The sequence below is a fragment of the Salmo trutta genome, chromosome 34 (genome assembly GCF_901001165.1).
Source record: "Salmo trutta chromosome 34, fSalTru1.1, whole genome shotgun sequence".
Classification (NCBI taxonomy): Eukaryota; Metazoa; Chordata; class Actinopteri; order Salmoniformes; family Salmonidae; genus Salmo; species Salmo trutta.
Genome location: NC_042990.1, coordinates 14,657,405 through 14,683,664, shown reverse-complemented (window position 1 = coordinate 14,683,664; position 26,260 = coordinate 14,657,405). Strand labels below are relative to the sequence as shown.

At 43.8% G+C, this 26,260-nt stretch overlaps 1 pseudogene; it reads left to right on the top strand.

Moving 5' to 3' along the window:
- The window catches only part of LOC115173167 (3-hydroxybutyrate dehydrogenase type 2 pseudogene), a 31,002-nt pseudogene extending 6,958 nt beyond the window's left edge, over positions 1 to 24,044 (top strand).
- The last annotated feature ends 2,216 nt before the right edge of the window (positions 24,045 to 26,260 follow it).

Genomic DNA, 26,260 nt, shown 5'->3' with positions numbered 1-26,260 from the left:
TCTTCAGAGGGAATATTTTTCTCTGTGAGAGGTACAACTACACTGTTTTACATCATGAATGTCTAAGTGTTGTTATCTCGGTGTATTCAACTCATCAATGGGAACCAGTGTTCCAATATGGATTCATTAGACAATGAATCAATATTGAACAAAAATGAACGCAACAATTTCAATGATTTTACTGAGTTACAGTTCATATATGGAAATCCATTTTTGAAATCCATTCATTAGGCTCACCCATTGCTGGGCAAGGGCGCAGCAATGGGTGGGCATAGGCTCACCTACTGTGGAGCCAGGTCCAGCCAGCAGGAATTAGCTTTTTCCCAGAAAATGGCTTCATTGCATACTGTTGTGTTCAGTGCAATGGTGTCGTAGCTCAGTTGAGTATTGAATACTGTTGCTTTAGGATTGTATCAGACACGGTGTGCGTAAACGGAGTTTTGAGGATTGGATGAGTGAGTTTGGTAAAGACGTTCAGTTTAATTGCACAACAAGCCTCCTTGTATTTGTAACATATGGCGATGAGGATGGCCGAGGTTAGATTACCTCCACCATCTCCATTTCTCCCTGTTCCATTGAATCGATGGTTTCAATCCTTTTAGTTAAATATGGTAGCTATCAATTTGCATGGAGCTGCCGATGCATGTAAACGGGTGATTCTACTCCACTGTCTCGGCGCTCAGTGACAATGTGTCTTCTCCACTCTAGAGCCAGTGGCTAACAAGTTTACATTGGCTGTCCAAGTTCTTGGGGAACACTACAATGGCTCAAGCAGTCTGATCATGCATCGTTTTCTCTTCAGACAACGAGCTCAACTGCCGGGTGAGTCCGTAGCACAGTTTGTCTCCTCCTTGAGAGAGCTATTGGGACCATTCAGATTCGAACCACTCGAAAACAAAGTTGTACGTGATCAGTTCATTGAGAAAAACATCATGTGCTCCACTGAGGGAGAAATTGTTGTTAGAGACCGATGATCTGACACAGGAGAAAGCACTTAATATTGGAAAACAAATGGTAGTTGCTCTCGCTGACCTACATAAACTACAGGGAGCGGGGCTTCACACACTGGCTGAGGCACCAGTGCAAAATGTGCAGGAAACCACTCAGCAGGACATATGTCCAGCAAAGGGGCAATGATGCAAGAACTGCAACAAATACAATCATTTTGCCTGTTGTTGTCATTCAGCAGCGGCAGGGCAGCATCGAAAAGATACAGGTCAAAGTTCACCAGTCTCCATTAACTCTGTACATGATGACTCAGTTGTGACGGCTACATTAAACAACAATGCAGTTCTAGAAATAGAGTTTTGAAAATATTTACTAAATTAACTAAAGTAAAACAAACTAAAAAGTAACACAATAAAATTACATAACAATAACAAGGCTATATACAGGGGACACCGGTACCGAGTCAATGTGCAGGTTTACAGGTTGGTCGAGGTAATGTGTAGATGTAGGTAGGGTAAAATGACTATGCATAAATAACAAACAGCGAAAAGCAGCAGTGTAAAAAAAGGGGAGGTGGGGTCAATGTAAATAGTCCGGCAGTCTTATAGCTCGGGGGTAGAAGCTGTTGAGGAACCTTTTGGACCTAGACTTGGTGCTCCGGTACCGCTTGCCGTGCGGTAGCAGAGAGAACAGTCTATGACTTGGGTGACTGGAGTCTTTGAATTTCTTTGGGGCCCTCCTCTGACACCGCCTAGTATATAGGTCCTGGATGGCAGGAAGCTTGGTCCCAGTGATGTATTGTGCCGTACGCACTAGTCTCCGTCGCGCCTTAAGGTCGGATGTCGAGCACTTGCCATACCAGGCGGTGATGCAACCAGTGAGGATGCTCTCGATGTTGCAGTTGTAGAACCTTTTGAGGATATGGGGACCCATGCCAAATGGTCTTGGACACTGAGCTGTAGTCATTGAACAGCATTCTCACAAAGGTGTTCCTTTTGTCTAGTTGGGAAAGGTCAGTGGGGAGTGTGATTGAGACTGCATTATCTGTGGATCTGTTTATGTGAGCCGAAGGTTGTCAGTCCTGATCCGCACCCTGTCCTGGGGCTTCAGGCTTGGTTGTTTCACACTGTTTGCTGTGTCATAACGCTGTTTCGTCCGTTGCTGTGCCACTCCAACATAGGCTTGCATTGGGCAGAGTCGGTCCAAAGGGAGTTTCCGTTCCCTGCCAATCATCATGGAGGCAGGAGACACCCCAGTTGTGGAGTACTTGGTAGCCCTGATGTGGAGTAGTGTAAGGCACAGAGCCACATCAAAAGGTCGTCCCTCAGCCAAGTAGGCCCGTATTCCTTCCTTCAGGGTACTGTTCAAGCGTTCCACCCCCATTTGCTTGAGGGTGGTACACAGCCGTCCGGATGTGCTTGATGGATTGCTTTTCAAGGTACACATACAGATCATTCGAGACAAACTGGGGACCATTGTCTGTTGTAATGGTGCTGGGGCAATCCTCACTGACAGAACAGCTTATCCAGTGTTTGGATGATCCTCTTCGAGGTGGTAAATGACAATGGCACAGCTTCTGCCCATTTTGAATGTAAGTCATGAAATACCAGTAGGTATCTTGCGTGTGCTGGGGCCCTGTGCAACTCTCCACAGATATACACCTCTAGGTGGTCCCAGGGAGCCTTTGGCCATTCCACTGGTGTCAGGGGTGCAGGAGTGGGTCTGCCCGATTTACCACTCATCAGGCATGCTGTGTAGTCATTCACAAGGGACTCATTGTCTTTGTCAATATTGTGGCGTCCCGGGGAGAACTCAAGATTTAAATTGTACTGGTTCAGATGGTCTGCCCATCTGAAAAGCCATAGAGGCTTTTGTCCAGAAGCCTGTGTGGCCAGAAGTGCTGTGAGGGGAGCCAGGGCCTCCCGCTCTCCCACAGAGTACTTTTGCCGAGGCATCACAGGTGACAATCATTTGCCCTGGCTGGAGAGCCTGTATCCAAGGAACTGAACGTCTGACACCCCAAACACACACTTTTCAGTTTTGAGTCTGGCCCCGTTCTCGAAGAGCTGACGAAACACCTGCTGCAAGCGAGAATCGTGCTCTGTCTGTGATGCACTGTGCACCACAATGTCATCCAGATAGATTGACACTTCAGGGATGCCTGCCAGGAGAAGAGTCATAATCTTCTGGAAACCGCTGTGCGCGGAGCTGAGTTTTAATGGCATCTGTTTGTACCTGAACAGCCCCCTGTGTGTTTTGAATGCAGTGAGATATCGACTCTCGTGTGCCAGGGAAACCTGGAGGTATCCCTGCCTCAGGTCAAGTTTGCTGAATACCGTAGACCCATTAAAATGGGTTGTGTGCTCCTCAGCAGTTGGTAGGGGGGACTTGTCAGGAATAATCGCTTTGTTCACGGCCCTGAAGTCCATGCAGTTCTGAAGATTACCATTTTCTTGGGCGCAACGACCAGGTTTGAGACCCACGGCGAGGCATCAGTGGGCTCGATGACGTCATCCTCCAGGAGATTGTCAAGTCCCTCGTCAATGGACTCCCGAAGGGTCAGCGGAACCCTCCGCAATGGCTGGATTACTGGCTTGACATCTCTTTGTTGACTGTAGGCCGATGGACGAAATCTCTGAGGTGACCTAGCCCCTCAAACAGTTGTGAGTACTCCATAGGCAATGGTGTAAGTGGCTTTGTTCAAAATTGACAATTTTTCTCCAGTGTCAATCACCAGTGAGGTTCTCACACCCTTAATGTAGCAGTCACAACTGAGTCATCATGTACAGAGTTAATAGAGACTGGTGAACTTTGACCTGTAACTTTTCGATGCTGCCCTGCCACTGCTGAATGACAACAACAGGCAAAATGATTGTATTTGTTGCAGTTATTGCATCATTGCCCCTTTGCTGGATATATGTCCTGCTGAGTGGTTTCCTGCACATTTTGCACTGGTGCCTCAGCCAGTGTATGAAGCCCCGCTCCCTGTAGTTTATGTAGGTCAGCGAAAGCAACTACCATTTGTTTTCCAATATTAAGTGCTTTCTCCTGTGTCAGATCATCGGTCTCTAACAACAATTTCTCCCTCAGTGGAGCACATTATGTTTTTTCAATGAACTGATCTCGTACTACTTTGTTTTCGAGTGGTTCGAATCTGAATGGTCCCAATAGCTCTCTCAAGGAGGAGACAAACTGTGCTACGGACTCACCCGGCAGTTGAGCTCGTTGTCTGAAGAGAAAACGATGCATGATCAGACTGCTTGAGCCATTGTAGTGTTCCTCAAGAACTTGGACAGCCAATGTAAACTTGTTAGCCACTGGCTCTAGAGTGGAGAAGACACGTTGTCACTGAGCGCCGAGACAGTGGAGTAGAATCACCCGTTTACATGCATCGGCAGCTCCATGCAAATTGATAGCTACCATATTTAACTAAAAGGATTGAAACCATCGAATCAATGGAACAGGGAGAAATGGAGATGGTGGAGGTAAGCTAACCTCGGCCATCCTCATCGCCATATGTTACAAATACAAGGAGGCTTGTTGTGCAATTAAAATGAACGTCTTTACCAAACTCACTCATCCAATCCTCAAAACTCCGTTTACGCACACCGTGTCTGATACAATCCTAAAGCAACAGTATTCAATACTCAACTGAGCTACGACACCATTGCACTGAACACAACAGTATGCAATGAAGCCATTTTGTGGGAAAAAGCTCATTCCTGCTGGCTGGACCTGGCTCCACAGTAGGTGAGCCTATGCCCACCCATTGCTGCGCCCTTGCCCAGAAATGGGTGAGCCTAATGAATGTATTTCAAAAATGGATTTCCATATATGAACTGTAACTCAGTAAAATCATTGAAATTGTTGCGTTCATTTTTGTTCAATATTGATTCATTGTCTAATGAATCCATATTGGAACACTGGTTCCCATTGACGAGTTGAATACACCGAGATAACAACACTTAGACATTCATGATGTAAAACAGTGTAGTTGTACCTCTCACAGAGAAAAATATTCCCTCTGAAGACAAACAGATCACTTGCGTTGAAAATGTCACCATATGTGAAATAATCCATTGTAGAGTCCAGTCCAAAACGTTTTGGATTGATAGCTGTATACAGATTAGATATCTGTTTACAACACATTTTGTAAAATAGTTCCTCTATCTCAGAGAAAGAAACAATTTAGGTCATGACATTTAAAGCCAACGTAATCTCACAAACGCACTGCTTTTTTCAATGTTTCGCCAAAATATTTTTAAAAATATAAAGATTGTTGATATAGTTTTGCATCAGTTGTTATAAAAATTCTGCAGTATTCACAATTGTCTTCATTACATGACATTTTTCTTACCCAACAGAGGATGTTGTCAATAATATTCACATACTCTAGGGACAGGCCTACATTCTTGGGCTAGGCCTTGATATGATTGTCACTTAGAATATGTGAAGATTGATGACACATCCTCTGTTACGTAAATAAAAACAATTTTGAAAGACATTTGCATAGGAAAATCAAGAGCTTTCATTTATCCAAAAGAGGAATCAGATGAATCTCACAAGGAATGTTTCATGTTTTGTAACAAGATCAAGTAAGTTGCTGTGAAAACTCACTGGGAACAGTATAGCCGTTGATTATTGAAGAATATCACTTAGAAATTCTACATGAACTTAGTACAATTGTCTTGCATGGGGGGAACTCAAAATACAAGCTGGTTTTACAAAATTCTTGTAAATAATGTATAGCTTAAAACAGTTAAAACTATAATGTTCATCTTAAAGCAGATGAAAGTACTTGCACTAGAGGAAATGTCTATAAGAGGGAATACATTTGCCTAGCCTCATCCCTCAGCTATTTACCAAGTGGCGGAGCCACTGTTATTTGGCTTTAAAGAGATTATTTTTTGTTTTGCCAGCAGTTCTGAAAGTGGAGCTCACAAACCAAAAGTTGTGTGCTACTTCACATAGTCCCTGTTCCCAAGAATTCCAAGTTAACCCATCTAAATGACTATTGCCCCGTAGCACTCACATCTGAAGCCATGAAATGCTTTGAACGGCTGGTAATGGCTCACATCAACACCATCATCCCAAACAGTCTTGACCCACTCCAACTCGAATACTGCCCCAACAGATCCATTGACGACACAATCTCTATTGCAATCCATACTGCCCTCTCCCACCTGGACAAGAGGAACACCATAGTGCCCTCAAAGCTCATCACTAGCTCAGGTCCCTGGAACTGAACACCTCCCTCTGCAACTGGATCCTGGATGTCCTCACGGGCCGCTGCCAGGTGGATAAGGTTAGGCAACAACACATCTGCCACACTGACCCTCAAAACTAGTAACATGTATCACTTCTGAACTTGTACAAGATCCCTCAGATGGATGGCTGACTCAACTTGTCTAATTATTCAAATCAGAGCCACCTTTACTAATGTGGAATGTTGTTATACTGGCTATGCAAAGAGCATTTTTGTTTGTTTAGGGTGTGACAGTTTAAGTTTGAAAGGCTTATATTACCCAACCTATTTAGAGAGTGAAGGGAAAGAATACCCTTGTTGTAATATGAAATTTCACATTTACATTCAAATTTCACATTCAACAAAACCTGAGATGACAGTCTCGGATATCCCAAACCTTGGAGCATCTTAAGCAATTGCCTGACTACCCATCTACATCACTCCGGCCAATTCATCTACTCTGAGTCATCTCTCTAATGATTTCTATAACGCAAACACATTCTGACTATTCTGATTGGTCCCCGAAACCGTGGCCTACATGATGATGTTATCAACTTTGATACTCTGATTGGTTAGATTTGTTAGATGCAATCCAATCGCTGATGAGTTTTTGTACAATGCCGCTCATTTTGAAGTCACAAACGACTTCTAGGATAGCTGTTTCAGACAATGTATGTAGCAATCGATAGAGCAGTGGAAAAAAATTCAGTGGGAATCGTCAGGCAAAGTAAGCTAGGCAACGGCAGAAGGTCCGGGGAGTATGTCGGCTTCTCTCTGACTTTTCAAAAGGGGAAGTGTGTTGAGGGGAAGATCATCTTCAGACAACTCTCTCAACAAGTTTGGATAGGCAGGGTTTCAAATTCAGGCAGGAATTCTGCTCATGTTTAGAAGCAGATCCGGCAGTGACGTTACCTGTGACGGGCTTCCCATTTCCGACTCATCCTCTCTGTCCCAATTGATGCCGCAACATCTACACACGTGTTAAACTGAGGCATTGGTACATTGTTGGAAGCAACCTGTCTGTGTAGTGAGAGATGACAGTCTCAAGCCAAAGTCATCCTGTATGTGACAATGGGTTTTGGTGATTGATCATCCTGCATCTTCATTATGATTAATTGCTATTTATTTCTGAAAGTTGTAATGGAACCAAAAGTAAGACATGTAGCCACAGATTCTCATCACATTTTGTCTAAATAGTTTGCCTTCAAATAAAATGATTGTTATTATGTAATATTTGTTGGCACTAACCATTCAAATATATTGAGAAAGCTATCATATCTAGCTTCAAATTGAACAATATTTGATCTTAACACTTGTGATGTTGATGTCTAATTTAATACTTGACTTATTTTTGTCAGTAAATGAGGACATCACCTGAACAGCCATGCACGTCAACCCAGAGTTACTTCAAGAATTTTAGGCATCTTAAAAAATATTCAATGACTCTCAATCTGTTTTTAAACACTGGTTTCCATTGCTTTGTTTAATACACAGAGATAACAACCCTTAGGCATTCATGATGTAAAACAGTGTAATTGTACCTCTCACAGAGAAAATATTCCCCAATGAAGAGAAACACATCACTTGCGTTTGAAAATGTCACAAATCGTTTTGGATTGATAGCTGTGTACCGATTAGATTGGATGTCTTTAATATGTCTTAGAGAAAGAAACAACTTAGGTCATGACATTTAAAGCCAACAATCTCACAAACTCCCTGCTTTTTTCAACGTTTGTCCAAAATGTTTTTTTTTAAAATAAATACTCACATCAATCCAGAATTACTAAAGGCATTTTAGCCATTTTATAATGATGAGGCGGTGAGTCAGAAGCATGTGCAGGTGAACTGTTTTAATAAAACAACAAATCCAAGAACACAACATTTACAGTACGCTGATACACAAGAACAATTCCAATTGGTGAGTGAACATGGCAGAGTGACATATAAAGGGGAGGAAATGATGAAGGTAACGTAGTCTAGGTGTGAATCATAATGATTAACAGGTGTGCGTAATGATGAATCCCAGGACTGGTGGTTAGTATTCTGGAGATGTTGTACGCCGGAGTAGAGGAGAAGGAGCAGACGTGACACATCTTAAATATACTGAACAAAAATATAAACGCAACATCTAAAGTGTTGGTTCCATGTTTCATGAGCTGAAATAAACGAGAACAAAAAGCTTATCTCTCAAATTTGCGCACAAATTTGTCTACATCCCTGTTAGTATTTGTCCTTTGCCAAGATAATGCATCCACCTGACAGGTGTGGCATATCATGGAGCTGATTAAACAGCATGATCATTTCACAGGTAAACCTTGTGCTGGGGAAAAAAGGCAGCTCTAAAATGTGCATTTTTGTCACACAACACAATGCCACAGATATCTCACGTTTTGAGGGAGCGTGCAATTTCAATGCTGACTGCAGGAATATCCCCCAGAGCTGTTGCCAGAGAATTTAATGTTAATTTCTCTACCATAAGCGGCCTGTAACATTGAATTTGTCAGTACGTCCAACTGGCCTCACAACCGCAGACCATGTGTAACCACGGCAGCCCAGGACCTCCAAGTCTGGCTTCTTTACCTGCGGGATCGTCTGAGACCAGCCATTCGGACAGCTGATGAAACAGGGGTATTTCTGTCTGTAATAAAGCCGTATTGTGGGCTTTTCTGACTGGCTGGACCTGGCTCCATAGTTGGTGGGCCTATACCCTCCCCACCCTAGCCATTGATGCTCCCCTGCCCAGCAATTGGTGGGCCTAATGAATTTATTTCAATTGACTGATTTCCTTATATGAGCTGTATGAAATGTAACTCAGTAAAATCATTGAAATTGTTGCATTTATTTTTGTTCAATATTTATTCTTTGACTCATGAATAAATTTTTTAACACTGGTTCCCATTGATTTGTTTAATACCCCGAGATAGCAACACTTAGGCATTAATGTTGTAAAACAATGTAATTGTACCTTTCACAGAGAAAATATTCCCTTCTGAAGAGAAACACATGACTTGAATTGAAAATGTCACCATGTGTGAAAGAATGCATTGTTGAGTCCAATCCAAAAAGTTTAGTTAAAAGTTAATTTGTGGAATTTCTTTCATTCATAATGACTTTGAGCCAATAAGTTCTGTTGTGACAAAGTAGGGGTGCTATGAGGAAGACAGCCCTATTTGGTAAAAGACCAAGTCCATATTATGGCAAGAACAGCTCAAATAAGCAAAAGGAAATGACAGTCCACCATTACTTTAAGACATGAAGGTCAGTCAATGCAGAAAATGTCAAATCATTTTTAAAGTTTCTTCAAGTGCAGTCGCAAAAACCATCATGCACTATGATGAAACTGGCTCTCATGATGACCGCCACAGGAAAGGAAGACCAAGAGTTACCTCTGCTGCAGAGGATAAGTTCATTAGAGTTAACTGTACCTCAGATTGCAGCCTAAAAAACTGCTTCAAAGAGTTCAAGTAACAGACACATCTCAACATCAACTGTTCAGAGGAGACTGCATGAATCAGGCCTTCATGGTCGAATTCCTGCAAAGAAACCATTACTAAAGGACACCAATAATAAGAAGAGACTTGCTTGGGACAAGAAACACGAACAATGGACATTAGAGAGGTAGAAATCTGTCTTTTGGTCTGATGAGTCCAAATTTGCGACTTTTTGGTTCCAACCGCAGTCTTTGTGGGACACAGAGATGGTGAACGGATGATCTCCGCATCTGTGGTTCCCACTGTGAAGCATGGAGGAGGTGGTGTGATGGTGCTGCTTTCCTGGTGACACTGTCAATGATTTACTTAGAATTCAAGGCACACTTAACTAGCATGTTTACTACTGCATTCTGCAGCGATACGCAATTCTATCTGGATTGTGCTTAGTGGGACTTTCAATTGTTTTCAACAGGACAATGACCCAACACACCTCCAGGCTTTGTAAGGGCTATTTGACCAAGGAGAGTGATGGAGTGCTGCATCAGATGACCTGGCCTCCACAATCACCCAACCTCAACCCAATTGAGAAAGTTTGGTATGAATTGGACTGCAGAGTGAAGGAAAAGCAGCCAACAAATGCTCAGCATATGTGGGAACTCCTTCAATACTATTGGAAAATCATTCCTCATGAAGCTGGCTGAGAGTGACGAGAGTGTGCAAAGCTGTCATCTTGGCAAATGGTGGCGACTTTGAAGAACTTCCAATATAAAACATATTTTGATTTGTTTAACACTTTGGTTACCACATGATTCCATATGTATTATTTAATGCGTTTGATGTCTTCGTTATTATTCTACAATGTAGAAAATAGTCAAAATAAAAAAAAACACTTGAATGAGTAGGCGTGTCTGAACTTTTGACTGGTACTGTATATACATATATATATTTTATATATAAATGCACAGTTTAAGTCAGAAGTTTACATACACCTTAGCCAAATACATTTAAACTCAGTTTTTCAATTCATGACATTTAATCCTAGTAAAAATTCTGTCTTAGGTCAGTTTGTCACGATTGTGTGGAGAGACGGACCAAGGCGCAGTGTGTTCTGAGTTCCACATAATTTATTACTGAAACTTATCAACAACAAAAAGGAACAAACAACGAACCGTGACGACAGAGGTGTTACATGAGCTAACTCAAAACAAGATCCCACAAAAACCAGTGGGGAAATGGCTGCCTAAATTTCATCCCCAATCAGAGACAATGATAAACAGCTGCCTCTGATTGGGAACCATACGAGGCCAACATAGACATAAAACAACCTAGATAACCCACCCTATAGTCACACCCTGACCTAACCAACATAGAGAATTAAAGGATCTCTATGGTCAGGGCGTGACAGTACCCCACTCCCCCACCCCCCAAAGGTGCGGACTCCGGCCGCAAAACCTGACTCTATAGGGGAGGGTCCGGGTGGGCATCTAGCGTCGGTGGCGGCTCCGGTGCCACCCCGCTCCTCCGCTCTCTCCACTGGCTTCCAGTTGAAGCTCGCATCCGCTACAAGACCATGGTGCTTGCCTACGGAGCTGTGAGGGGAACGGCACCTCCGTACCTTCAGGCTCTGATCAGGCCCTACACCCAAACAAGGGCACTGCGTTCATCCACCTCTGGCCTGCTCGCCTCCCTACCTCTGTGGAAGCACGGTTCCCGCTCAGCCCAGTCAAAACTGTTTGCTGCTCTGGCACCCCAATGGTGGAACAAGCTCCCTCACGACGCCAGGACAGCGGAGTCAATCACCACCTTCCGGAGACACCTGAAACCCCACCTCTTTAAGGAATACCTGGGATAGGATAAAGTAATCCTTCTAACCCCCCCCCCTTAAAAGATTTAGATGCACTATTGTAAGTGGTTGTTCCACTGGATATCATAAGGTGAATGCACCAATTTGTAAGTCGCTCTGGATAAGAGCGTCTGCTAAATGACTTAAATGTAATGTAAATGTAAATGTAATGTAAATGCAAAGTACCCACTCTTCTCCTGGATCCGCCAGCATGGGTGGTGGCTCTGGTGCAGGATTTTGGCCCCGCCCAGACCATGGGTCCGGCCACGGAGCCGGGTAGAACACCGTGCCTGGACTGGGCCTCGGCGCAGAAGAAGGCTCCGGCCATGGAGCTTAGTTGGCCGCAGTGCCTGGACTGGACTGCCTTAGAGCGGGACTGGACAACGTGCCTGGACTGGGCACCAGCGCAGAGGAAGGCTCCGGCCATGGAGCTGGACTGGGCACCATGCCTGGACTGGGCTCTGGCGCAAACGAAGACTCCTGCCATGGAGCAGGACTGGGTGCCGTGTCTTGACTGGGCACCAGCGCAGAGGAAGGCTCCGGCCTGGGAGCTGGACTGGACACCGTGCCTGGACTGGGCACCAGTGCAGAGGGAGGCTCCTGCCCTGGAGTGGGGCTGTACGCCTTGCCTGGAAGCTCCGGACCGTTGACCCCCATTGGAAGCTCCGGAACGTTGACCATCACAGGAGGTTCCGGACTGTGGACCATCGCAGGAGGTTCCGGACTGTTGACCGTCGCGGAAGGTTCCGGACTGTTGACCGTCGCAGGAGTTTCCGGACTGTGAACCGTCGCAGGAGTTTCCGGACTGTGAACCGTCGCCGGAAGCTCTGGGCTATGAACCGTCGTCGGAAGCTCTGGACTGCGAACCATCGCCGGAGGCTCTGGACTGGTGACATGCACTTCAGGGCGATTGCGAGGAGCAGGCACAGGACGTACCGGACTGGGGAGGCGCCCTGGGGCATGATGTGTGGGGCCGGTACAGGTTGCACCGGACTGGTGACACGCTCTTCAGGGCGAGTGCGAGGAGCTGGCACAGAACGTACTGGTCTGTGGAGGCGCACTGGAGACCTGGTGTGTAGAACCGGCAGAAATTGTACCATAACAATGACACACTTCGCACGGCGAGTGCAGTGAGCTGGCGCAGGACGTACTGGGCTGTGGAGGCGCAATGGAGACCTGGTGCGTTGAACCAACACAGTGACACACACCTCAGGGCGAGTGCGTGGAAGAGACACAGGGCGTACCGAACTGAGGAGGCGCACTGGAGGTCAGATGCGTGAAACCGTTGCAGATGACACCGGACTGGTGTCACGCTCTTCAACATGCCCACGCTGCAGCTCTCTTATCGCCACCACCTCTCTCCGGAATCTTTCATCGAGTTCCTCCTTCGACTCCCTGACGGTCTCTGGCTCATTACTCGGCTCCGCCGACCACCCCGCGTGCCCCCCCCAAAAAAAAATGTTGGGCTGTCTTTCGGGCTGTCTTTGTGGCCACGAACACCGGCGTTGTCGCTGTCCTCCCTTCTCTCCTTGCGTCTGCTTCAACAGCAGGCTTTTGTATCTTGCCAAGATTCCCTCACAAGTCCAGGATATTCTCTCCTCGATCTCCTCGTAAGTCCAGGAGGCCATCTCCTCCTGGGCACGCTGCTTGGTCCTGTTGGGGTGGGATCTTCTGTCATGATTGTGTGGAGAGACGGACCAAGGCGCAGCTTGTTCTGAGTTCCACATAATTTATTACTGAAACTTATCAACAACAAAAAGAAACAAACAACGAACCGTGACGACAGAGGTGCAACATGCACTAACTCAAAACAAGATCCCACAAAATCCAGTGGGGAAATGGCTGCCTAAAAATGATCCCCAATCAGAGACAACGATAAACAGCTGCCTCTGATTGGGAACCATACCAGGCCAACAGACATAAAACAACCTAAATAACCCACCCTAGTCACACCCTGACCTAACCAACAGAGAATAAAAGGCTCTCTATGGTCAGGGCGTAACACAGTTAGGATCACCACTTTATTTTAAGAATGTGAAATGTCTGAATAAAGTAGAGAGAATTATTTAATTTCAGCTTTTAATTCTTTGATCACATTCCCAGTGAGTCAGAAGTTTACATACACTCAATTAGTATTTGGTAGCATTGCCTTTAAAATGTTTAACCTCTCTAGGGTAGGGGGCAGTATTTGCACGGCCGGATAAAAAACGTACCCGATTTAATCTGGTTATTACTACTGCCCAGTAACTAGAATATGCATATAATTTTGGATATAATTTGGATAGAAAACACCCTAAAGTTTCTAAAACTGTTTGAATGGTGTCTGTGAGTATAACAGAACTCATATGGCAGGCAAAAACCTGAGAAGATTCCTTACAGGAAGTGCCCTCTCTGACCATTCCTTGGCCTTCTACACTCTCTTTATTGAAAACTGAGGATCTCTGCTGTAACTTGACACTTCCTAAGGCTCCCATAGGCTCTCAGAAGGCGGCAGATCGTTGAATGATGACTTTGCAGGCCATGGCTGAAAAACAGTAGCGCATTTGGATAGTGGTCGATCTGAGAACAATGAGACTGGGGGCGCGTGCACGAGATGACTCCATGTTTTAATTTTTTCGTCTTTGAACGAAAACAGGGTTTCCCGGTCGGAATATTATCGCTTTTTTATGAGAAAAATTGCATAAAAATCAATTTTAAACAGCGGTTGACATGCTTCGAAGTACGGTAATGGATTATTTTGACATTTTTTGTCAGGATATGCGCCGGGCGCGTCACCCTTCGGATAGTGTCTTGAACGCAGGAAAAAAACTGAGGATATTTGAACATATCTATTGATTATTTTGAACCAAACCAACATTTGTTATTGAAGTAGAAGTCCTGGGAGTGCATTCTGACGAAGAACAGCAAAGGTAATCCAATTTTTCTTATAGTAAATCTGAGTTTGGTGAGGGCCAAACTTGGTGGGTGTCAAAATAGCTAGCCCGTGATGGCGAGCTATCTACTCAGAATATTGCAAAATGTGCTTTTGCAGAAAAGCTATTTTAAAATCGGACATAGCGATTGCATAAAGGAGTTCTGTATCTATAATTCTTAAAATAATTGTTATGTTTTTTGTGAACGTTTATCGTGAGTAATTTAGTAAATTCACCTGAAGTTTGCGGTGGGTATGCTAGTTCTGAACGTCACATGCTAATGTAAAAAGCTGTTTTTTGATATAAATATGAACTTGATTGAAGAAAACATGCATGTATTGTATAACATAATGTCCTAGGAGTGTCATCTGATGAAGATCATCAAAGGTTAGTGCTGCATTTAGCTGTGGTTTGGGTTTATGTGACATTATATGCTAGCTTGAATAATGGGTGTCTGATTATTTCTGGCTGGGTACTCTGCTGACATAATCTAATGTTTTGCTTTCGTTGTAAAGCCTTTTTGAAATCGGACAGTGTGGTTAGATTAACGAGAGTCTTGTCTTTAAAATGGTGTAAAATAGTCATATGTTTGAGAAATTGAAGTAATAGCATTAAGGTATTTGAATATCGCGCCACGGGATTCCACTGGCTGTTGAGTAGGTGGGACGATTTCGTCCCACATACCCTAGAGAGGTTAACTTGGGTCAAACGTTATATATATGTATATATACACAGTATTGTAATTCTCTTTGGACACATTTTGACGGGTACTGTATATATATATATATATTATACATATACACACATTACCGTTCCCATTTTCAACGGCCTACTAATCAAACTCAGAAGCCAGGACATGCATATACTTATTTTATATGGATAGAAAACACCCTAAAGTTTTTAAAACTGTTTGAATGGTGTCTGTGAGTATAACAGAACTCGTATGGCAGTCAAAACCCCGAGACCGATTGAACCAGGAAGTGGGATTCTGAATTGTGGACTCGACTTCACAGCCTTCCCTGTAATTCACAACGTGAAAAAATTATAATTAAGCACTTTCCAGTGCTTCCACTAGATGTCCCCAGTCTTTACAAATTGTTTTGAAGCTTCTGCTGTCGAAACTCAGTGCAGGAGACGATGTGGCAATTGGTCACAGTAGGAGGGCCATCAGCATTGTGACGTCGGCGGCCGTGTCTGCCCCCACCTTTGGAAACGTTTTGAAACACAATGAAATCGTCCCACTCGAATCTGATTGGCTCTCTTGTTGAAACAGGCCCTGAAGATTAATGTTATACAACGTTTGACATGTTTGACCGAACCTACAGGAGGGAAAAAAGTCATTTTTTGTTAGCCAAGTCCCGCGCCCGTATCAACATTTGGATACAGCCTTCTGACGCGCTAACAACAGCAAGCTAATGGAACATAAAGGATGGGCTTTTTCGACCGAAAATACATTTGTCGTGGACCTGGGATTCCTGGAAGTGCTTTCTGATGAAGACAACTAAAGGTGAGGGATTATTGGCAATATTATACAAGATCAGATGTGATGTGCGATTGTTCCAAGATGGCGACGAGCTAGGCTTTCTAGCTCATTTTCTGAGTATCGCATCCCCTTTTATCTCAAAGTGTGATTACCCTGTAAAGTTCATTTAAAATCTGTTATCCTGTTGAGGATCTTATCCCGATCTAATCCCGGTATTGGGATTCATTGTCATGTGACCATGGCGGGGAATTCAAAACTGCAAGAGTAATCATTTCAAATAATCAAATAATCAACTATTTTCCTCCATTTGAAAGATATATCTCCTAAATCTAACCACGCTGTCCGATTTTCAGAGGCATTACGGAGAATGCATAAAGTTAGGTTATGTGAGGAGAGTACATTGACAATAGCTGCGTGTAATGTTTAGCCAATTCAAAGAAGGGCATCAACAGACAGAAAACTAGCTAGAATTATGCACTTACCTTTGACAATCTGCATCAGATGACACTCATAGGACATTATGTTATACAATACATGCATTTTTAGTTCCATCAAGTTCATATTTATATCCAAAAACAGCATTTACAGTCGCGGTGAAATTCAGAATTTTTTTCGGCTCGAATGCACCCAGTGAATCCAGCATTACAAATCACGGAATTACTATTCGAAAACATTGGTAAATTATAATATTGTCATTCAAAGAATAATATATTATCATCTCGTAATTGCTACCGAATGGCCAGATCTCAAAATAACTTTACTGGGAAATCACATTTTGCATAAACTGGGTACTATGCTAACAACAATAAGCTATATGCTAAGCTAAGCTAAGCTATACCGTTAGCATTAGCATCATCTAATATCGATAATAACATTCTAAATATCCCCTTACCTTTGATTATCTCCATCAGAAGGCGCTGCCAGAGATCCCAGGTCCAGAACAAATGTGGTTTCTTTTGACAAAGTTCATAATTTATGTCCAAATAGTTAGCGTTCAGTAGGCTCCCACAAAATGAGGTGGGCAGTGTAAAGTCACGTCGAAAAGCTAAAGAAAACCTAGTAAATAATCTATTTACGTTTGTTTAAACATGTCAAACGTTGTTTAGCATGAATCTTTTGGTCCATTTTTAACGTGAAACATCAGTAAACATCGGTAATATTTTCACACAACCTATCAAGTGTCTAGAATAAACGATAATGACGAAGACACTCTTCTCAGATTCATGCGCAGGCGCAAAAAATGAAGTGATGACGTGTCAACTTGTAAGCTTTCTAATTCGGTCTGTATTCATGACAGATGCTTCCAACAACTTTCTAAAGATCGTTGACATCTAGTGGAAGCCGTAGGAGTTGCGAACTGAATCCTTTCTCACTGTGGTATCTTTAAAACAATGACACTAAATAGTACAGTCACAAAATTCTCATTTTTTTAAATCTATTTTTCACAGGTTTTTGCCTGCAATATGAGTTTTGTTATACTTACAGACACCATTCAAACTGTTTTAGAAAATTCAGAGTGTTTTCTATCCAAACCTAAACAATAATATGCATATTCTAGCTTCTGAGTTGGTGTAGGAGGCAGTTAAAAATGCGCACATATTTTTTTCCAAAATTCTCAATACTGCCCCCTAGCCCGTAGAGGTTAAAATGCTGTAAAATAGTCATATGTTTGAGAAATTGAAGTAATAGCATTTCTAAGGTATTTGAATAACGCGCCACGGGATTCATCTGGCTGTTGAGTAGGTGGGACGCAAGCGTGTGACGTTCAGAACTAGCAAACATACCGAAAACTTCCGGTGAATTTACTAAATTACTCACGATAAACGTTCACAAAAAACATAACAATTATTTTAAGAATTATAGATACTGAACTCCTTTATGCAATCGCGTGTCAGATTTTAAAATAGCTTTTCGGCAAAAGCACATTTTGCAATATTCTGAGTAGATAGCTCACCAATATTCTGAGCAGATAGCTCGCCACGGGCTAGCTAATTTGACACCCACCAAGTTTGGCACTCACCAAACTCAGATTTCTATAAGAACAATTGGATTACCTTTGCTGTTCTTCATCAGAATGCACTCCCAGGGCTTCTACTTCATCCACAAATGTTGTTTTGGTTCAAAATAATCCATAGTTATGTTCAAATATCCTCTGTTTTGTTTGTGCGTTCAAGACACTATCCGAACGGTGACGCGCGGACGCGTATCGTGACAATAAAAATCTAAATATTCCATTACCGTACTTCGAAGCATGTCAAACGCTGTTTAAAATCTATTTTTATGCGATTTTTCTCGTAAAATAGCGATAATATTCCGACCGGGAGATGTCTTTTTCGTTCAAAGTGAAAATGTAAAATGGCCTCTTCATGTGCATGCGCGCCCCAGTCTCATTGTTCTCAGATCGACCACTATCCAAATGCGCTACTGTTTTTCAGGCAGGGCTGCAAAGTCATCATTCAACGTTCTGGCGCCTTCTGAGAGCCTATGGGAGCCTTAGAAAGTGTCACGTTACAGCAGAGATCCTCTGTTTTCGATAAAGAGAGTATAGAAGGCCAAGAAATGGTCAGAGAGGGCACTTCCTGTACAGAATCTTCTCAGGTTTTGGCCTGCCATATGAGTTCTGTTATACTCACAGACACCATTCAAACAGTTTTAGAAACTTTAGGGTGTTTTCTATCCAAATCAAACAATTATATGCATATTCTAGTTTCTGGGCAGTAGTAATAACCAGATTAAATCGGGTACGTTTTTTTATCTGGATGTGAAAATACTGCCCCCTACCCTAGAGAGGTTATATTAGGAAATTGAAGCTGCCTCCTTGACATGTACAGCTAGAGCAGTGGTCATCTTTTCTGAGTCAAGGTCACTTTGAGTCAATATGCAAGCCGAGATCTACCAAATAGGTTTTATATATGTGTAAATAAATATGCATATGATCACACTAGTAATGGCTAATTTGCTGTATTACTTGAGGCACATAATAATTTCCTTCTATTGTTTTTACATGATTGATGGTCAGTCTTCTGCTGCTAAAGCCACTTTCTACCACTCTAAATTCCAAGCATCTGCCTCTAACCCTAGGAAGCTCTTTGCCACCTTCTCCTCCCTCCTGAATCCTCCTCCCCCCTCCCTCTCTGCGGATGACTTTGTCAACCATTTTGAAAAGAAGGTTGACGACATCCGATCCTCGTTTGTTAAGTCAAACGACACCGCTGGTCCTGCTCACATTGCCCTACCCTATGCTTTGACCTCTTTCTCCCCTCTCTCTCCAAATGAAAGCTTGCGAATTGTAACGGCCGGCCGCCTAACAACCTGCCCGCTTGACCCTATACCCTCCTCTCTTCTCCAGACCATTTCCGGAGACCTTCTCCCTTACCTCACCTCGCTCATCAACTCATCCTTGACCGCTGGCTACGTCCCTTCCGTCTTCAAGAGAGCGAGAGTTGCACCCCTTCTCAAAAAACCTACACTCGATCCCTCCAATGTCAACAACTACAGACCAGTATCCCTTCTTTCTTTTCTCTCCAAAACTCTTGAGCATGCTGTCCTTGGCCAGCTCTCTTGCTATCGCTCTCAGAATTACCTTCTTGATCCAAATCAGTCAGGTTTCAAGACTGGTCATTCAACTGAGACCGCTCTTCTCTGTGTCATGGAGGCTCTCTGCACTGCTAAAGCTAACTCTCTCTCCTCTGCTCTCATCCTTCTAGACCTATCTGCTGCCTTTGATACTGTGAACCATCAGATCCTCCTCTCCACCCTCTCGTCCTATCTGACAGGTCGCTCCTACCAGGTGGCGTGGCGAGAATCCGTCTCCGCACCACGTGCTCTCACCACTGGTGTCCCCCATGGCTCAGTTCTAGGCCCTCTCCTATTCTCGCTATACACCAAGTCACTTGGCTCTGTCATATCCTCACATGGTCTCTCCTATCATTGCTACGCAGATGACACACAATTAATCTTCTCCTTTCCCCCTTCTTATAACCAAGTGGCGAATCGCATCTCTGCATGTCTGGCAGACATATCAGTGTGGATGACGGATCACCACCTCAAGCTGAACCTCGGCAAGACGGAGCTGCTCTTCCTCCTAGGGAAGGACTGCCCGTTCCATGATCTCGCCGTCACGGTTGACAACTCCATTGTGTCCTCCTCCCAGAGTGCTAAGAGCCTTGGCGTGACCCTGGACAACACCCTGTCGTTCTCCGCTAACATCAAGGCGGTGACCCGATCCTGTAGGTTCATGCTCCACAACATTCGCAGAGTACGACCCTGCCTCACACAGGAAGCGGCGCAGGTCCTAATCCAGGCACTTGTCATCTCCCGTCTGGATTACTGCAACTCGTTGTTGGCGGGGCTCCCTGCCTGTGCCATTAAACCCCTACAACTCATCCAGAACGCCGCAGCCCGTCTAGTGTTCAACCTTCCCAAGTTCTCTCACGTCACCCCGCTCCTCCGCACACTCCACTGGCTTCCAGTTGAAGCTCGCATCTGCTACAAGACCATGGTGCTTGCCTACGGAGCTGTGAGGGGAATGGCACCTCCATACCTTCAGGCTCTGATCAGTCCCTACACCCAAAGAAGGGCACTGCGTTCATCCACCTCTGGCCTGCTCGCCTCCCTACCTCTGTGGAAGCACAGTTCCCGCTCAGCCCAGTCAAAACTGTTCGCTGCTCTGGCACCCCAATGGTGGAACAAGCTCCCTCACGACGCCAGGACAGCGGAGTCAATCACCACCTTCCGGAGACACCTGAAACCCCACTTCTTTAAGGAATACCTGGGATAGGATTAAGTAATCCTTCTAACCCTCCCCCCCTACCCTCCTACCCCAAAAAGATATAGATGAACTATTGTAAAGTGGTTGTTCCACTGGATATCATAAGGTGAATGCACCAATTTGTAAGTTGCTCTGGATAAGAGCATCTGCTAAATGACGTAAATGTAAATGGAACACTTTGCTATACTCATTCATTGCACCTGCAGTGATGGTTGTAATGTTTGGAAGTAGGGAGAACGTGCATTTTTTTGGTTTATAAAGGTGTAGAACAAAGTGTTGACAGTGCTGAATAAAAACTTAAACAAGAACTTTAACAAGAACTGGTTTTAAAAGTAGTGAAATCTCAGAATTAACTATCCTGTGCATTCAAGGCTTCTTTTTCCAGTCTATGGCTCGAGGAAAATGTGCAGACACAGTGATCTGAGCTATCGAATCGGCCAGCTGTAGGCTTGCACGCTTAGAAAAGGTGTTATCTAAAACCTAAAAGGGTTCTTTGGCTGTCCCATAGGATAACCCTTTGAAGAAAGATTTTTGGTTCTAGGTAGAAATCTTTTGGTTTCCATGTAAAACCCTTTCCACAGAGGGTTCTACCTGGAACCAAAAAGGGTTCTACCTGGAACCAAAAAGGGTTCTCCTATGGGGACAGCCAAAGAACCCTTTTGGAACCCTTTTTTCTAAGAGTGAATAGGTGCAATTGATTTGCTTTCTGGGCCTACCAGGTATGTTGAGTCCTACCTTCAGACACATTAAATGATTCAGAATGGAAACATTTTGCCTTCCAGGCGCTAGCGCTGCTGAATCAAGTGCACCTACCACCTAGTGCGAAACGAATACAAAAAAAGGAACGCAAGGCTTTGTTGTTTTTTTTAATAAGTATTTGGTGATCAACTAGAAATGGTTTGGGGATCGACCAGTCCATACCGATCAACCGTTTGGTGACCCCTAAGCTAGACTGTTCCCGTGCTGAGGGGCCACATGTGAGGAGCTCCTGTCACTCTGTGAAGGGTTGTGGCTGGTATGACCAGGCTGTTTGAGCCTAATGATTGTAGGGTGCGTGCTGGGGAATAGTTCTCTAGAAGTTGGCATATGTATTGAGGTGAATCACCTTTGGACCTTTAAAGGTGAGCAGAAGGATCTTGAATTTGATCCTATATTGAACAGGCAGCCATTGGAGGTTGAATAAAACAGGGGTGATGTGTTTAATTTTGTGTGGTGTATGAGATTATTCTGACAGCTGCATTCTGGACAATCTGGAGTTGAGGCAGGAGCGTTACTGGGATTCCTGTCAGCAGTGACCATTTCTTTATTGTCAGTCACTGTTGCTTCCTGCTTTACTTTTTACTTTTAAGCAGGAATCAGGAGAATAGAATTATGGTCAGATTTGCCAAATAGAGGGCGAGGGAGAGCTTACTCTGTGTGTGGAGTAAGTGTGGTCAAGAGTTTTTTTCCCTCTGGTTGCACATTTAACATGCTGGTAGAAATGAGGTAAAATGGATTTAAGTTACCCTTCATTAAAGTCCCCGGCCACTAGGAGCGGCGCCTCTTAATGAGCGTTTTCCTTTTTGCTCATGGCCGTATACAGCTCATTGAGTGCCGACCTTCCCTGTGGCTCAGTTGGTATAGCATGGTGTTTGCAACACCAGGGTTGTGGGTTTGATTCCCACGGGGGGCCAGTAAAACAAAAAAATGCATGAAATAAAATGGATGTATTCACTAATGTAAGTCGCTCTGGATAAGAGCGTCTGCTAAATTACTAAAATGTAAAGATGTACTGTCACGCCCTGACCTGAGAGAGCCTTTTTATGTCTCTATTTAGGTTTGGTCAGGGTGTGATTTGGGTGGGCATTCTATGTCCTTTTTTCTATGTTTTTGTATTTCTTTGTTTTGGCCTGGTATGGCTCTCAATCAGGGACAGCTGTACATCGTTGTCACTGATTGGGAGTCATACTTAGGCAGCCTGTTTTCCTTTCGGGTTTTGTGGGTAGTTGTTTTCTGTCTTGTGTGTGTTCACCTGGCAGAACTGTTGGCTTTCGTTTTCTTGTTAGTTTTAAAGTGTTTCATTAAATATAATTATGACCACTTACCACGCTGCATCTTGGTCCCCTCTTCCAGACGATAGTTACAGCCGGCTTAGTGCCAGCATCGGTTTGTGGTGGTAAATAGACAGCTATGAAGAATATAGATGAAAACTCTCTTGGAAAATAGTGTGGTCTAAAGCTTATCATAATATACTCTACCTCAGGCGAGCAAAACCTTGAGACGTCCTTACTACTAGATTTCGTGCACCAGCTGTTGTTTACAAATATCCACAGACCGCCACCCCTTGTCTTACCGGAGGGGACTGTTTTATCTTGCCGATACAGCATAAACCCTGCCAGCAGTATGTTATTCATGTTGTCGTTCAGCCACGACTCGGTGAAACATAAGATATTACAGTTATTAATGTCCCGTTGGTAGCATATTCATGATCATAGTTTGTCTATTTTGTTATCCAATGATTGTACGTTGGCTAATAGAAGTGATGGTAGTTCATGGTCTGTTGTCGTTGCAGAGCGTTAAATTGCCTGTAGAATTAAACACTGCATCATCGTGGGCCGCCTGGATGGGAAAGTCATTGTGTTGTCAACAGGAGCCCAGGGCATTGGAAGAGCTGCAGCCATTGCCTTTGCCAAAGAAGGAGCTCATGTCACCGCAACAGATATCAATGGAGAGAAGCTGAAGGAACTGGATGGCCACCCTGGTATCAAGACTAAGGTGGTGGATGTGACCAAGAAGGACCAAGTGGAAGCGCTGGCCAAGGAGTTTGACCACCTAGATGTGCTGTTCAATGTTGCCGGGTTTGTCCATCACGGCTCCATCCTGGATTGCGAGGAGGCGGACTGGGACTTCACCATGAACGTTAACGTCCGCAGCATGTACCTCATGAGCAGGGCTTTCCTGCCCAAGATGTTGGCCAAGAAGTCTGGGAATATCATTAACATGGCGTCTGTGGCCTCCAGTATAAAAGGTGTGGTGAATCGATGCGTGAACAGCACCTCCAAGGCCGCTGTCATTGGGCTCACCAAATCTATAGCAACCAATTTTCTCGAGCAAGGCATTCGCTGTAACTGCGTATGTCCTGGGACCGTGGACACCCTATCTCTGAGGGGGAGAATCCAGGCTCAGCCTAGTCCAGAACAGGCCCTAAAAGACTTCATAGCGAGACAGAAGACGGGACGAATGTGCACTGCCAAGGAGGTGGCACACCTCTGTGTCTACCTGGCCTCAGACGAGTCTGCCTATGTCACTGGAACTGAGCATATCGTTGATGGAGGATGGAGGCTCTGAAGAACCTACAGTACAGAGCACAAGGAAGCTCTAGAAAACTGCCGCGAGTTACTGTTAGTTACAGTAATAGAAATTTCAGTGGCCTATGCCGTATATATGGTATGCCAAAATCTTGATTTATTTTGAAATCATACAGAAGCTGCTGACATTTTTACAGATTTTTTAAATTTTTCATGAAGTGTTTGATTATGTGGTGTACATTTAATATAGTCTCTTAAAAAATAATTTTTAAGAATAATGACTTCTGGTTTACTTGTTTTGTAGCACCAATAGTACCTCGTAATTGTACAATAATATACTGTAATCAACTAGTTTTAAACACCCATCTCATTGTACAAGTGATTTTGAGCTCATTGACACAATGATTACATATAGCTAATAAACAAAATCCAATGGTAGAGGCAGATTACCCACTCGCCGACGAATCCTTACAAGGCACCCCGACCTACGTCCCCGATACCTCCGTCTCTCTCTCATGCTAATCACCGGGTTAGTGTTAAGTGTTAGGATTATAATCAGATTTTCACCCACCATTGCACATTGTACCAAATGGTAGGATGGACCTCACTTTATATGCGCAGAAAGATACATTTGTATGTGTTCATCTACAGTCGTGGCCAAAAGTTGAGAATGACACAAATATTAATTTTCACAAAGTCGGCTGCCTCAGTTTGTATGATGGCAATATGCATATACTCCAGAATGTCATGAAGAGTGATCAGATGAATTGCAATTCATTGCAAAGTCCCTCTTTGCCATGCAAATGAACTGAATTCCCCCAAAAAACATTTACACTGCATTTCAGCCCTGCCACAAAGGACCAGCTGACATGTCAGTGATTCTCTCGTTAACACAGGTGTGAGTGTTGACGAGGACAAGGCTGGAGATCACTCTGTCATGCTGATTGAGTTCGAATAACAGACTGCAAGCTTCAAAAGGAGGGTGGTGCTTGGAATCATTGTTCTTCCTCTGTCAACCATGCTTACCTGCAAGAAACACGTGCCGTCATCATTGCTTTGCACAAAAAGGGCTTCACAGGCAAGGATATTGCTGCCAGTAAGATTGCACCTAAATCAACCATTTATCGGATCATCAATAACTTCAAGGAGAGCGGTTCAATTGTTGGTAAGAAGGCTTCAGGGTGCCCAAGAAAGTCCAGCAAGCGCCAGGACCGGGGAACCACCAGTACAGAGCTTGCTAAGGAATGGCAGCAGGCAGGTGTGAGTGCATCTGCACGCACAGTGAGGCGAAGACTTTTGGTGAATGGCCTGGTGTCAAGAAGGGCAGCAAAGAAGCCACTTTCCAGCATGATGGAGCACCTTGCCATAAGGCAAAAGTGATAAGTGGCTCAGGGAACAAAACATCTATATTTTGGGTCCATGGCCAGGAAACTCCCCAGACCTTAATCCCATTGAGAACTTGTGGTCAATCCTCAAGAGGCGGGTGGACAAACAAAAACCCACACATTTTGACAAACTCCAAGCATTGCTTATGCAAGAATTGGCTGCCATCAGTCAGGATGTGGACCAGAAGTTAATTGACAGTATGCCAGGGTGGATTGCAGAGTTCTTGAAAAAGAAGGGTCAACACTGCAAATATTGACTCTTTACATCAACTTCATGTAATTGTCAATAAAAGCCTTTGACACTCATGAAGTGCTTGTAATTATACTTCAGTATTTCATAGTAACATCTGACAAAAATATCTAAAGTCAATGAAGCAGCAAACTTTGTGAACATTAATATTTGTGTCATTCTCAAAACTTTTGGCCACGACTGTACAAAGCCCTTTTGGGTGAACTCCCTCTTTACCTCTGTAGTCTGGTCTCCTTCACCAGCAGCAGTTACCATACCCGGTCTGCTAGGTGGTTGCTACTTAAAGTCCCCAGGACATTCAAAGCATTAGGCAAGACTGCCTTCTCTTCTTCTGCACCAGACGCATGGAATAATTTGCAATCCATGCTTCATCTAGATATGTTAGTGCCAGTGAATTAATTTAAAATATTGATGGGAGACGCTGTTACAGAGGATTGTAAATTATTTTTTTAGGCTGGATCATGTTGTATGTTTTAATTATGTAATGTATTGTTTATTGCTGCCTTCTTGGCCAGGTCTCCCTTGAAAAAGAGACTGGGTCGCAATGGGCTTTTCCTGGTTAAATAAAGCTTAAATAAAAATAAAGATTTTAAGAAGCAAAATTGTAGAAACAGGCAGGGTTTATAACTTTGTGGCTGTTGCAACTAGCATTAGTGACAACCATACTTTGCGTACTTGTCACAAGGGTGGTTGAAAGGGGACCAA